Source organism: Castor canadensis, chromosome 14, assembly GCF_047511655.1.
Source record: "Castor canadensis chromosome 14, mCasCan1.hap1v2, whole genome shotgun sequence".
Lineage (NCBI taxonomy): Eukaryota > Metazoa > Chordata > Mammalia > Rodentia > Castoridae > Castor > Castor canadensis.
In genome coordinates this window covers 64,756,047-64,768,112 of record NC_133399.1, presented here as the reverse complement: position 1 = coordinate 64,768,112, position 12,066 = coordinate 64,756,047, and the positions used below count along the sequence as shown (strand labels likewise).

The following is a 12,066-nucleotide window of genomic DNA, read 5'->3' as shown; positions in this document are numbered from 1 at the left end:
CCAGTACCAACAAAACAAAAATGTGTTTCATGATTATCTAGTGTAACTGCCTTGATGTCCATTCAATGAAGGGATTCTCAGATTTTGCTATTGCTACAAAGTGGATTTTTATGACTTGGGCTTATGCCTCATGATTTTTTGTTCCTTTTTATAAAAAGGAAGAGAGTAATGCTGGGCAGTATAATGTCATAGAGCAGGCATGGGGTGAGGTTTATCCATTGTAATTGAGTCTTTGACAAAAATGCTAGATCAAGGTCAGTAACAATCAATAGTACTTTTTAGATGGCGTTTATGGGATTAGCAATCATGGTGTTTGCATATGAGAATATATTTGTAAACAATGTGGTGTCTTTCCATAGCAATATTACAATGACACTCAAATGCTGGAGGACATGAGACACAGGAAACTGCAGTGTTTATTCATGAAAATCGATATAGTAAGCCTGCATTGATGGATGGCTACCATAGTTTGAATACTTGCACTGTAAATCAGACTTTACTGTATGAATTTTAAGATGAGAACATTGTAGTTCTAAGAATTGAACAATTAGGTTTCTTTTTTAAAGCAAAGGGCTTAATTTTGAACTTAATTTGGTTTTGTTTTATGTCACCTCCTAAAGTGTTTGTTACACTATTCTGTGAGCTTTCTTAGGTTCTCTTTACTGCAAAGCACAGCTAATATCCAGGAGGTATTTTCAGGCTTACAGGAAGAAGGTCACAAGCTGCCTCTCATTTTAATATTTCAAAATCCAATATTATTGTATTGTCAGGGTTAGTGACCAATGATAAGAATGGGGACAGCATAACTCCAAGAAATAACAGACCACTTGCTGTTTATCTATTTTTCAACAGAATCTAGAACTTTTTGCCTTATATAGAGCCTGTTTTTTTAATGTAGATAGACTTATTATTATTTAAATTATATTTTTGTGCCCCTTTGAGTGCTAGAAAGAGTTGGGGAGACAATTTAAAATGTGGAAACATTCTGACTGTTCATGAATAAAATAGAACAGAATATTTGAAATAAGGGCAACTGCAAAATGCATGACTTTTGTTTCTAATTCAAGCAAAAAATTCTAAAACAATTGGAAACTGGAAATATACCTCTTGCACTCCTCATGAGTATTTTTCCTTTACTTAAACATGAAATCTAAAATTAACTTCTAGAAGTTTCAGATTGCTTTGACAATACTGGGATTTGAACTCAGGGCTTTGTGCATGCTAGGTAGGCACTCTATAACTTGAGCCATGTCCCCAGTCCTTTTTGCTTTATTTATTTTTTGGATAGGATCTTATGCTTTTTGCTGTCTGTGGCCTTGGATGGTCATCCTCCTACCTACACCCCCTGAATATCTGGGAGGGCAGGCATGTACCACTATGATCATCTTGTTTTGTTGAGATAGAGTCTTGCTAACTCTTTGCCTGGACTTCCCTTGAACTGGAATCCTCCTGACCTCTTCCTCCTGAATAGCTGGAATTACAGGTGTGTGCCATTGCAAGATATAGATTTTTTTGGTGCTACTGGTTTCTTTCATAGTCCTGCTCACCTAAACAGACACTGAAATGATGTCCCCAATAATTAGCTAGCTGAGGCACAGACATGAGACAACTAAGATGTATTTGTCTCATTCTGAAGGTGAAACACGCTGAGTGTACCCTCAGTTAGTCAACTAAAGGTTCATGCTCTTTATTGACAATTTTGAACTCACTAGGAATTTTATTTTCAAATGATGAATGAGCAATGAGTGTACCTAGCAGTTTATTTACTCTCCCTCTCCATAAAAAGGTCAATTTTTAAAGTTCTAACTTAAATTCTTGTGGGTTTTTTTGGCCAGGTGTCACTGCTGGTATTAAAAAAAAATTACCACATTCTAATTTAAATTCTAATGTGAGTAAAGAGTTGAATACTTGAAAAATCAAGTCATAAAAAACAAAAATAAAATACAAATAAATATTGCACTTCTCTATGGCAAAGAAACATTTAGCTTAGAAATGAAGATTATGCATAAGATGTATACATAAGAATAACACATGGAAGGAAATATTGATAGAGCTGACAAAGTAAACTTTAAATTCTTTTGTTTTTTTCTCCCCTCTTCATGTATATGAAATCAAAGTGCATATATTTAAAATGAAAATTTGATCAGTTTTGACATATGTATACACTTGAGAAACCATCAACATAATTCAGTATACAATAGCGATATTATGTTTATAGCAGCACAATTCACGATAGCCAAGTCATAGAATCAGCCCAGTTGCTGTGGGGTGGACTGATACCCATGAATACATGAATGACTAAAAATGTGGTACGTATACACAATGGACTATTACTCAGTTATTAGGAAGGAAATTATATCATTTGTAGGAAAATAGGTGGAATTAAAGATCATTATGTTAAGTGAAATAAGCCAGAGTCAGAAAGACAAATGGTATGTTTTCCCTCAGATGAGGAATCTTCATTAAAATACAGACATGAAAGCAGAAGGGGTCCATGGGAGGGAGTCAATGGAGGAGGAGGGGGGAAAAGAGAGGGTCATTAGGGTATGATCGAAATACATAATATGCAAGTAAGCAAAATGTCATAATGAAACCTGCTATTCTGTAAAATTAATAATAAAATATATCTCTCCCTCCACTCCTATTATCAAGCAAACACATATCTAATTTCCATCAGTATAGAAAAGTTTGCATTTCTAGAATTTGATATAAATAGAACCATAAAACATGCACTTTTTGCCAGATTTTTTTAACTGAGAACAGTGAATTTGAGATTCATCCACATTATTTTGTGTATAAGTAGATACTTCTTTTTTATTGCTTAAGAGTTATCATTATATGAATGTATCATAGTTTGTTTACGTATTTACTTGTAGATGGACAGTTGTATTGTTTTCAGTTTTTAGCTAATGAGAATAAAGCAACATTGAACATTCATGGACAGGTCTTTTTGTAGACATATGTTTCTGTTTCTCTATATAATACTTTAGTAAGTATATGTTTAACATTTTCAGAAATGGACAAATTGTTTTCCAGAATGGTTACACTTTTATTTTCCCAGTAGTATATGAGAGTTCCACTTTGTTTTTTTCCCACAGCCCCATTTATTCTTGCTGTGGTCCCGCTTTTTAACTTTAGCCTATTTAATAGGTGTTAAGTGATATGTTAATGTGATTTTAATTTGCATTTCCCGGTTTGCCAATGATGTTGAATAACTTTTCACATGATTGTTAGTCATTTGAATATTTTCTCTTATAAATTGCCTGCTCTAGTTATTTGCCCAGTTATTTTGTAGATTCGCAGGTATTTTTTGCACAAATAATTACATCCTCTCCAAATAGAGAAATGTTTTTGTCCTCCTCTAAGATTTGTATTCCTTTTGTTTTTTGTTTTGCCTGATTTTAATGCTGAGGATCTCCAGTAGAATGTGATAGTGCAGGTATCCTTGTCTTGTTCTTAATCTCATAGGGAAACAATTCAATCTTTTAATACAAATCAGTTGTAGGTTTTTTGTTGATGTCCTTGAGAAACTGAAAATTTCCCTATAGTTCATATATGCTGAAAGATTTAGATTATGAATGAATGTTGAATTTCATCAAATGTTTCTCATGCATTTGTTTAGTAAGGAAGTTTGCAGCCTAATTAATTTTATGAAGACAGTATTACACTCATCCCAAAACCAGACAAAGACATCTCCATAAAGGAGAACTATAGACCAATCTCTTTAATGAACATCAGCACAAAAATCCTCAATAAAATAATAGCAAACCAAATCCAACAACACATCAGAAATATTACTCACCATGACCAAGTCGGTTTCATCTTGAGATGCAGGGGTCATTCAAAATATGTGAATCTATAAATGTAATACAGAGCATTAATAGAAGCAAAGACAAAAACCACTTGATCATCTCAATAGATGCAGAAAAAGCCTTCGATGAGATCCAACACCACTTCATGATAAAAGCTCTAAGAAAACTAGGAATAGAAGGAATGTACCTCAACATTGTAACTGCTATATAGACAAACCTACAGCCAACATCATACTTAATGGAGAAAAACTGAAACCATTTCTCCTAAAATCAGGAACAAGACAAGGGTGCCCACTATCCCCACTCCTATTTAACATAGTCCTGGAATTTCTATCCAGAGCAATTAGACAAGAAGAGGGAATAAAAGGAATACAAATAGGTAAAGAAACTGTCAAAATATCCCTATTTGCAGACGATATGATCCTATCCCTTAAAGACCCAAAAAACTGTACCCAAAAACTTCTAGACACCATAAAGAGCTACAGCAAGGTGGCAGGATACAAAATCAACTTACAAAAATCATTAGCTTTTCTATACACCACCACCACCAAATTGAGAAAGAATATTTGGAAACAATTCCATTTACAATAGCCTTAAAAAAAAATCAAATACCTAGGAGTAAACTTAACAAAGGATGTGAACGACCTCTACAAGGAGAACTCAAACCCCCTGAAGAAAGAGATCCAGGAAGACTGTAGAAGGTGGAGAGATCTCCCGTGCTCATGGATTGGTAGAATCAACATAGTAAAAATGGCTATACTCCCAAAAGCAATCTACATGTTTAATGTGATTCCCATGAAAATCCCAATGACATTCATTATAGAGATTGAAAAATCTACCCTAAAATTCATTTGGAAACACAAGAGACCGCAAATAGCCAAGGCAATACTCAGCAAAACGAGCAAGCTGAGGTATCACAATACCCAACTTCAAACTATATTACAAAGCCACAGCAATAAAAACAGCATAGTACTGGCACAAAAACAGACACGAAGACCAGTGGAACAGAATAGAGGACCTGGGTATCCCCACCTTATTTTTGATAAAGGCACCAAAAACATTCGATGGAGAGAGAAAAGAGCCTCTTCAACAAATGTTGCTGGGAAAAATGGTTATCCATCTGCAAAAAATTGAAACTAGATCCATATTTATCACCCTATACTAGTATCAACTCAAAATGGATTAAGGACCTTAATATCAGACCCAAAACTCTGAAGTTAGTATAGGAGAGACCAGGGAATACTCTGGAAGTAATAGGTATAAGCAAGGACTTCCTCAATAGAACCCCAGCAGCTCAGCAACTAAGAGAATGGATTCACAAATGACATTACATGAAATTAAAAAGCTTCCGCACAACAAAAGAAATGGTCTCTAAACTGAAGACACCACCCACAGAGTAGGAGAAAATATTTGCCAGCTATACATCAGACAAAGGACTGATAACCAGAATATATAGGAAACATAAAACTAAACTCTCCCAAAATCAATGAACCAATAAAGAAATGGGCAACTGAACTGAACAGAACTTTTTCAAAAGAAGAAATCTAAATGGCCAAAAAAAACACATGAAAAAATGCTCACCATCTCTAGCCATAAAGGAAATGCAAATCAAAACCACACTAAGATTCCACCTCACCCCTGTTAGAATAGCCACTATCAAAAACACCATCAACAACAGGTGTTGGTGAGGATGTGGGGAAAAAGGAACCTTCGTACACTGCTGGTGGGAATGCAATCTAGTACAACCACTCTGGAAAACAATATGGAGGCTTCTTAAAAATCTAAACATAGATTTGCCATATGATCCAGCAATCCCACTCCTGAGGATATACCCAAAAGACTGTGACACAGGTTACTCCAGAGGCATCTGCACACCCATGTTTATTGCAGCACTATTCACAATAGCCAAGTTATGGAAACAGGCAAGATGCCCACTACAGATGAATGGATTAAGAAAATGTGGTATTTATACACAATGGAATTTTACTCATCCATGAAGGAGAATGAAATCTTATTATTCTCAAGTAAATGGATGGAACTGGAGAACATCATTCTGAGCAAGGTTAGCCAGGCTCAGAAGACCAAGAATTGTATGTTCTCCCTCATATGTGGACTTTAGATCTAGGGCAAATGCAGCAATGTTGTAGGACTTGGGTCACATGACAAGGGGAGAGCACATACGGGAGGTATGGGGATAGGTAGGAAACCCAAAACATGAAAGTGTCTTATGTCCCCACTGCAGAGGAGCTAATACAGAAACCTTAAAGCAACAGAGGTAAATATGAGAAGGGGATTAGGAACTAGTTAAAAGGTCAGGTAGAAATGAATCAATTTGGGTTGGGACACACTTGTGCATGGAAGGAATACTAGGAATCTCTCTGTACAGCTATCCTTATCTCAACTAACAAAAACGCTTTGTCTTTCTTATTATTGCTTATGTCTTCTCTTCAACAAAATTGGAGAAAAGGGCAGAACAGATTCTGTGTGGAAGTGAGGGGGGTTGCGGGGAGAGAGAAGGGATGGGGGACGGGGTGGGTGGTGAAATGGTTCAAATAATGTATGCACATGTGAATAAATGAATGAAAAATTTTAAAAAAGAGATGAGACTAACTACTGCAACTGTGTTGATAGCACACAACTCTTAAATTAAAAATCACACACAAAAAAAACCAGAAAAAAATGGCCAATATTTGAGCTTTTGGAAGACAGTTTCTAAAAGCTTAGTTTCCCAACTGATAGGAGTGTCTGCCTTCGTTATTAATGGTGGGTCCTTTGGGCCCAGATGGCAGTTTATGCCAACAAGAAGATTGAGGGTGGGGGCTAACCACTTCAGAAAAACCCACTGTGTGATTAGAATGAAGGTTTAAGCTATGTTATATCAGTTCAGTCTCTGGGGAGGAAAGAGTAGTGGTGAATGTATTCAACCACACAGGTGATGATTCAATCATTCATATATAAGAAGTGAAATCCCAACGAAAACTCTGGATACCAAAGTTCATGTGCACTTCCTGGATCAGCAACTGTATTCGTCAATTTTATTGTTGCTAGAACCAAATATTTGAAAAAATCAACCTAAAGGAGGAAGGATTTATTTTGGTCGTGGTTTCAGACCATCATGGGGGGAAAGGCATGGCAGAGCAGGGCAGTTCACATCATGGAGCCAGGAAGCAGAGAGGAGTATGCCTGTGTAGCAGGCTTCCTCTTTTGTCTTCTGTATTCCATCCAGGCCCCCAGCCTATGGGATAATATCATCCGCTTTCTCCCTTTTGGAATTTCCAGAAAAATCCCCTCACAGACGTAACCCGAGGTGTGCTTTACTAACCTTGTAGGCACTTCTCAACCAACCAAATTGGCAATCAGATTAACTATCATAAGTGCACCCCTTGACAAGTTGATACCCAAACACATCTCTTTAAACCATTGCATTCCTCAAAAGCCTCATGGTCCTCTCATAATGCCAAATGCACTCCGTTCATCTCCAAGAGGCTCCATAATCTTAACAGTTCCATTATTCAAAGTTGAAACCCACAGACTTCCCTGAGACTCAAGACAAACTCTTACCTGTGAGCCCTGGTAAAATAAAATCAAGTTAATATTTATAATGCACAACAGCACAGAACAAACATTCCCATTCTAAAAGGGAGGAATAGGAGCGTAGCAAGGAAGGATCAGATCAAAGTAAGACCAAACCTCAGCAGGACAAACATTAAATCCTATTGCTTCATGCCTGGTATCTGGTGGTGTGTGGGCCCTTATGGCTTTGCCATTTCTAACCCACATGGCCTCTCTGTTGAGGTGGATCTGCTTGCTGCCTATAGCTTTCCCCAGCAGATGCTCCTTGTTTTTGGCAGAGCCAACATCCATTGCATCCATTACACCTTCTACTTCAGTTTTGCAGCTTCACACATCACCCTTTCTGAGGCTGCCTGGAAGGATCCCGATCCTGCCACACATTGCCTGGCCTCCCAGGCTTTTCTCTAAAATCTGGTTGGAAGCCTCCTCAACCCTGTAATTTTTGCATTCTACATACCTGTAAAGTCAGCATCATGTGGATAATGACAAGGTCTGCTGCCAGCTTGAGTAGTCAGAAGGCTCCTTTCAACCACAGCTGCAGCAGCCCCTGAGTACTAGATGACTGAATGTAAGAAAACACTTCCCTAGGTGGCCCTGGGCCAGCAGGACATTCTGGAGCTCTCATCTCAAAGCAAAGTATTTCAAATGAATTAAAACTTTTACATTCTTGAGTCTGCTAATTCCTGAGATGTCTTCTAGGCCTCTTTCCTGTTGTCATGATACAAAGTGCTGGCTTTTAAAAAAATGTACCAGTTTTTCATTATCTTTATTCAGAAATCAGTATAATAATGATGGTCAATCTGAATGTCACATGTATGATAAAATAGATTATGAAGCTACATTTACACAGAAAAAATTATTTTATAAGTGAACCATCAGAGATATGCAACCTCCTATAATAGCAACTTAAAGGACCAATTTTATGAAGCTCCTAGAAATTTTGAGTTGGGGATAGTTTCTTGATGCATCTTTCCAAGATTCAAGGTTTAAGAGAAAATCCATAAAAACCAGCAATTGGAATTAGACCTCCCAGGATTGAGGAGAAGCAGGCATGGGAAAAACGACACCTGACATGATGCCAACAGGTTAACCACTGTGTCACATGCTTAACTTTGGAACATTCCAGCACTCCAGGTCACTCTGGAGTCATACATACTCACGGCATGTTTGTAGGGTGTCCACAACTGCTGTACTTAGAAGGAAAAGGGGTGAGGAGCCACCCAGAGAATAGGAAAGTCAGTCCCAACAGTTATGTGAACACTTCTAAATTTTCAGTACCAAGAATTAATTCCTAAAACACAAGTTAATAGACAGAAGCTATCCAGCTAGCCATTAACTGGAGTGCAGTGCAAGATAGCCAAGGAGCCACTGGGATTATAAAACCACATGTATCTTATTTATCTCTAATTTTAAAATAATTATTTCCCTTGCTGGATACGCAAGTAAGCAATGATGAAAACTGCATCTGCTATGTCAGCCAGAGCCAAGGATTTCAGTGCTTCCACAAGATGTAAGTTGGAGAACTTTATCAGGCACCACAAGGGCTCTTCCCTCTTAGCTAAGATGCCCCCATGTCACTTTTCTCAAGCTTATATTGTGCAAATTCTAGTTGTGGTTGACAATAGTCTCCAAAAGTCTGTTGAGTAATTCTTTGCACTCTTTCTTTTTCTATTGTGTTTTCATGAATGGTCCTGGAATTCATTATATCTAGTCCAAGGTTTCTTTCTCATGGAGTTGTGATTTTCAAACATCTGGTTCTACTGTTTAAAAACCAATAGCCTTGAGAGAATCCAGGTGTTGGCTTCTCAAGTCCACTTTTACAAACTGATAGTGTTTGCTAGCAATTGTCAGTGCTTGACCTGCAAGGGGTACAGTGCTCTTCAGGCTGCAGGAAGACACGAAGGCATACATTGTCTGGGGATGAGGCACCACATAAGTAGGTTTGTACTGGTTTGGCTTTGAGTTCTGTGTTCCCCAGTCAACTTGAATCCAGACTGCTTTATCCTCAGCATCTCTGAAGCTGACCGTCACACCGTTTAATGCTCTCTGAAGAATTTTCTTAAATGAACTTTTGAATTGCTCCATATCAAAAAGGTCAACATATTTATCTGTTCCTTTACTCATCTGAAAAACACCCCAAAGTTTCTGGTGCCAATGAACTTGAGTATACATGATGTCTAAAAGGGTCACATCATTGACTTGCGTGCTTTTCCTCACATCGCAGAATCAAGTCCTAAGCCAGACATTTTCTCTGATTAAAGTTTATGGTCTGCAGTTGGTTTTCAGACAAAAAATTCCAGGCTTTGAGGACTGTCATCATTTCAAACATGGGGATTTTCAAGATGGTCCTCCTGATAAACCCAGCAACAGTCCCATCCATCTCTTTGGCATGGTTCACATCTCCAGCCATCTCTTCAGCAGCCTTTCCTACTGAGGTGCCTTCAAAGTCCCCAATTCTGCCTTCTTTTTAATAGTCCTAATTTCTTCACAGCCATCCTTCTTTTCTGGGAAAACTGCAAGGTTTGCAAACCTTTCTGCTTAGCTTTTGCTGATAATTCTCATAAAAAACGTGGCTAAAAGCAGCCAGTTTAACCATGCCACAACCTAAATGCTGGGCTGCCTTGAAATTTCTTTTACCAGATGAATTAATCCTTCACCTTTAATATCAGTCTCTAACAAAATCTCAGGACACAGATATAATGTGGACAAGGTTTTTATCATAATGTAATGTGAATTGCCTGTATTCCAGTTCCCGTTAGAGTCCTCATTTCCATATAAAACCTGACCTTCACTGTTCATATCCCTGTTGGCATTGGTGTTCTGAGTTCCCACCCAAATCACCTTTTAAACTCTACTTCAAAATCCTTGGATTTCTACAACTTGCATTCCTAAATATTTTCAAATTTCTCCCACAATTTAGTTCCAAAATGATCAGATTTAGAGCAACAACCCTGCTTTTCAGTACCATTTTGTGTATTGGTCAGTTGTATCATAGTTGTGACCAAATGCATGAGAAAACCATAAAAAGGAGGAAGAATTTGTTTTAGTTTACAGTTTCAGAGGTTTCTGTCCATCATGGTGGGGAGGGCACAGCAGAGAAGAGCAGCTCACATATGGCAGCCAGGAAGCAAAGAGGAGGATGCCTGTGTAGTAGGCTTTTTCTCTTCCCCTCTTATTCCATCCAGGTCTTCAGCTTTTGGAATGGTGTCACTCACTTTCAGGTGGCTCTTCCCCCTTTAGTTAATCATCTTTGGAAACATCTTCACAGATGCACCCAGAGGTATGCTTTGCTAATCTCCTAGGCACTTCTCCATTCAATCAAGTTGACAATCAGATTAACCATCCCAGCACAATCCATGCACAATGCTGCACATGGAGGCCGGGAGTGTGTTGTGTCCCTGAGGTGATGGAAGTTTTGCATTTGAATCTTTCTACACTTTGACCTGCTTGTCTTTGCTTTTGACAGATTCTAATTTATACTCTTTTACTGAAATAAAGCTGCAATAGCACAGTCCTATACTGAGTTCTGTGAGTCATTGTGAATGATAAAGCTTGGTGAGTCTGCAGGGATGCTCAAATTTATAACCTTATGATCTAAAGTGAGGGTGTCCCTGAGGACCTCTGAATTTGTTGCTAGTGTTTTGGGAATGAGGACAGTTTTGTAGGGATTGTTCTCTTAGACTTTGCAGTTTGTTGAACTCACTGTAGTTGGTGTTAGAAGTGCTGGGCAGTCTTGGCAGTTTCGGTGTCCAAAGGGAATTGGTTTCAGAACCTCTAGTGGATACTAAGTATGATGGTGCTCAAGCCCCTCCATGAAATGTTTGCATATAAGCTGCTTGCATGCTTCCATCTGCTTTAAACTGTTCCTGAATTACTTACAATACCTGATACAATGTGAATGCTTTGTAAGTAGTTGCTATACTGTATTGTTAAGGAAATGATAAGAAGGGAAAGTTTGTATACATTCAATACAGACAAAAGGTTTTTTTCTAAATATTTTTGATTTGTGGTTGTTCAAATTTGTGGACACAGAACCTGGAGGTATGGAGAGCTGACTGTTGATTCCTAATTTAGTTTAGTTTTTTTTTTTTTTGCTGGGATTTTTATTTTATTTTATATTTTGGCAGCTAGCCAGGCACGTTTACCACTTGAGCCACTCTATCAACCCTTTTTTTTTTATTGTTTTATTATTCATATGTGCATACAATGCTTGGGTCGTTTCTACCCCCTGCTCCCAACCCCCCTTACCACCCACTCCGCCCCCTCCCTCTACCCCCCACCCCCACAATACCTGACAGAAACTATTTTGCCCTTATCTCTGATTTTGTTGAAGAGAGAGTATAAGCAATAATAGGAAGGAACAAGGGTTTTTGCTGGTTGAGATAAGGATAGCTATACAGGGCATTGACTCACATTAATTTCCTGTGCGTGGGTGTTACCTTCTAGGTTAATTCTTTTTGATCTAACCTTTTCTCTAGTTCCTGGTCCCCTTTTCCTATTGGCCTCAGTTGTTTTTAAGGTATCTGCTTTAGTTTCTCTACATTAAGGGCAACAAATGGTAGCTAATTTATATTGAAAGTTTTAGGACTCAATGTGGTATATCATGATAAATTTACCATGAACTTTTGGAAGAATATGTATTCTGCAATGATTGAATGTAGTATTTTGTAATTGCCAATTG

General features: G+C 37.9%; 1 pseudogene; it reads right to left on the bottom strand.

The window, feature by feature from the left end:
- Nucleotides 1–8,778: 8,778 nt before the first annotated feature.
- LOC109697234 (centromere protein N pseudogene) lies at nucleotides 8,779–9,765 on the bottom strand (annotated as a pseudogene).
- Nucleotides 9,766–12,066: the final 2,301 nt, after the last annotated feature.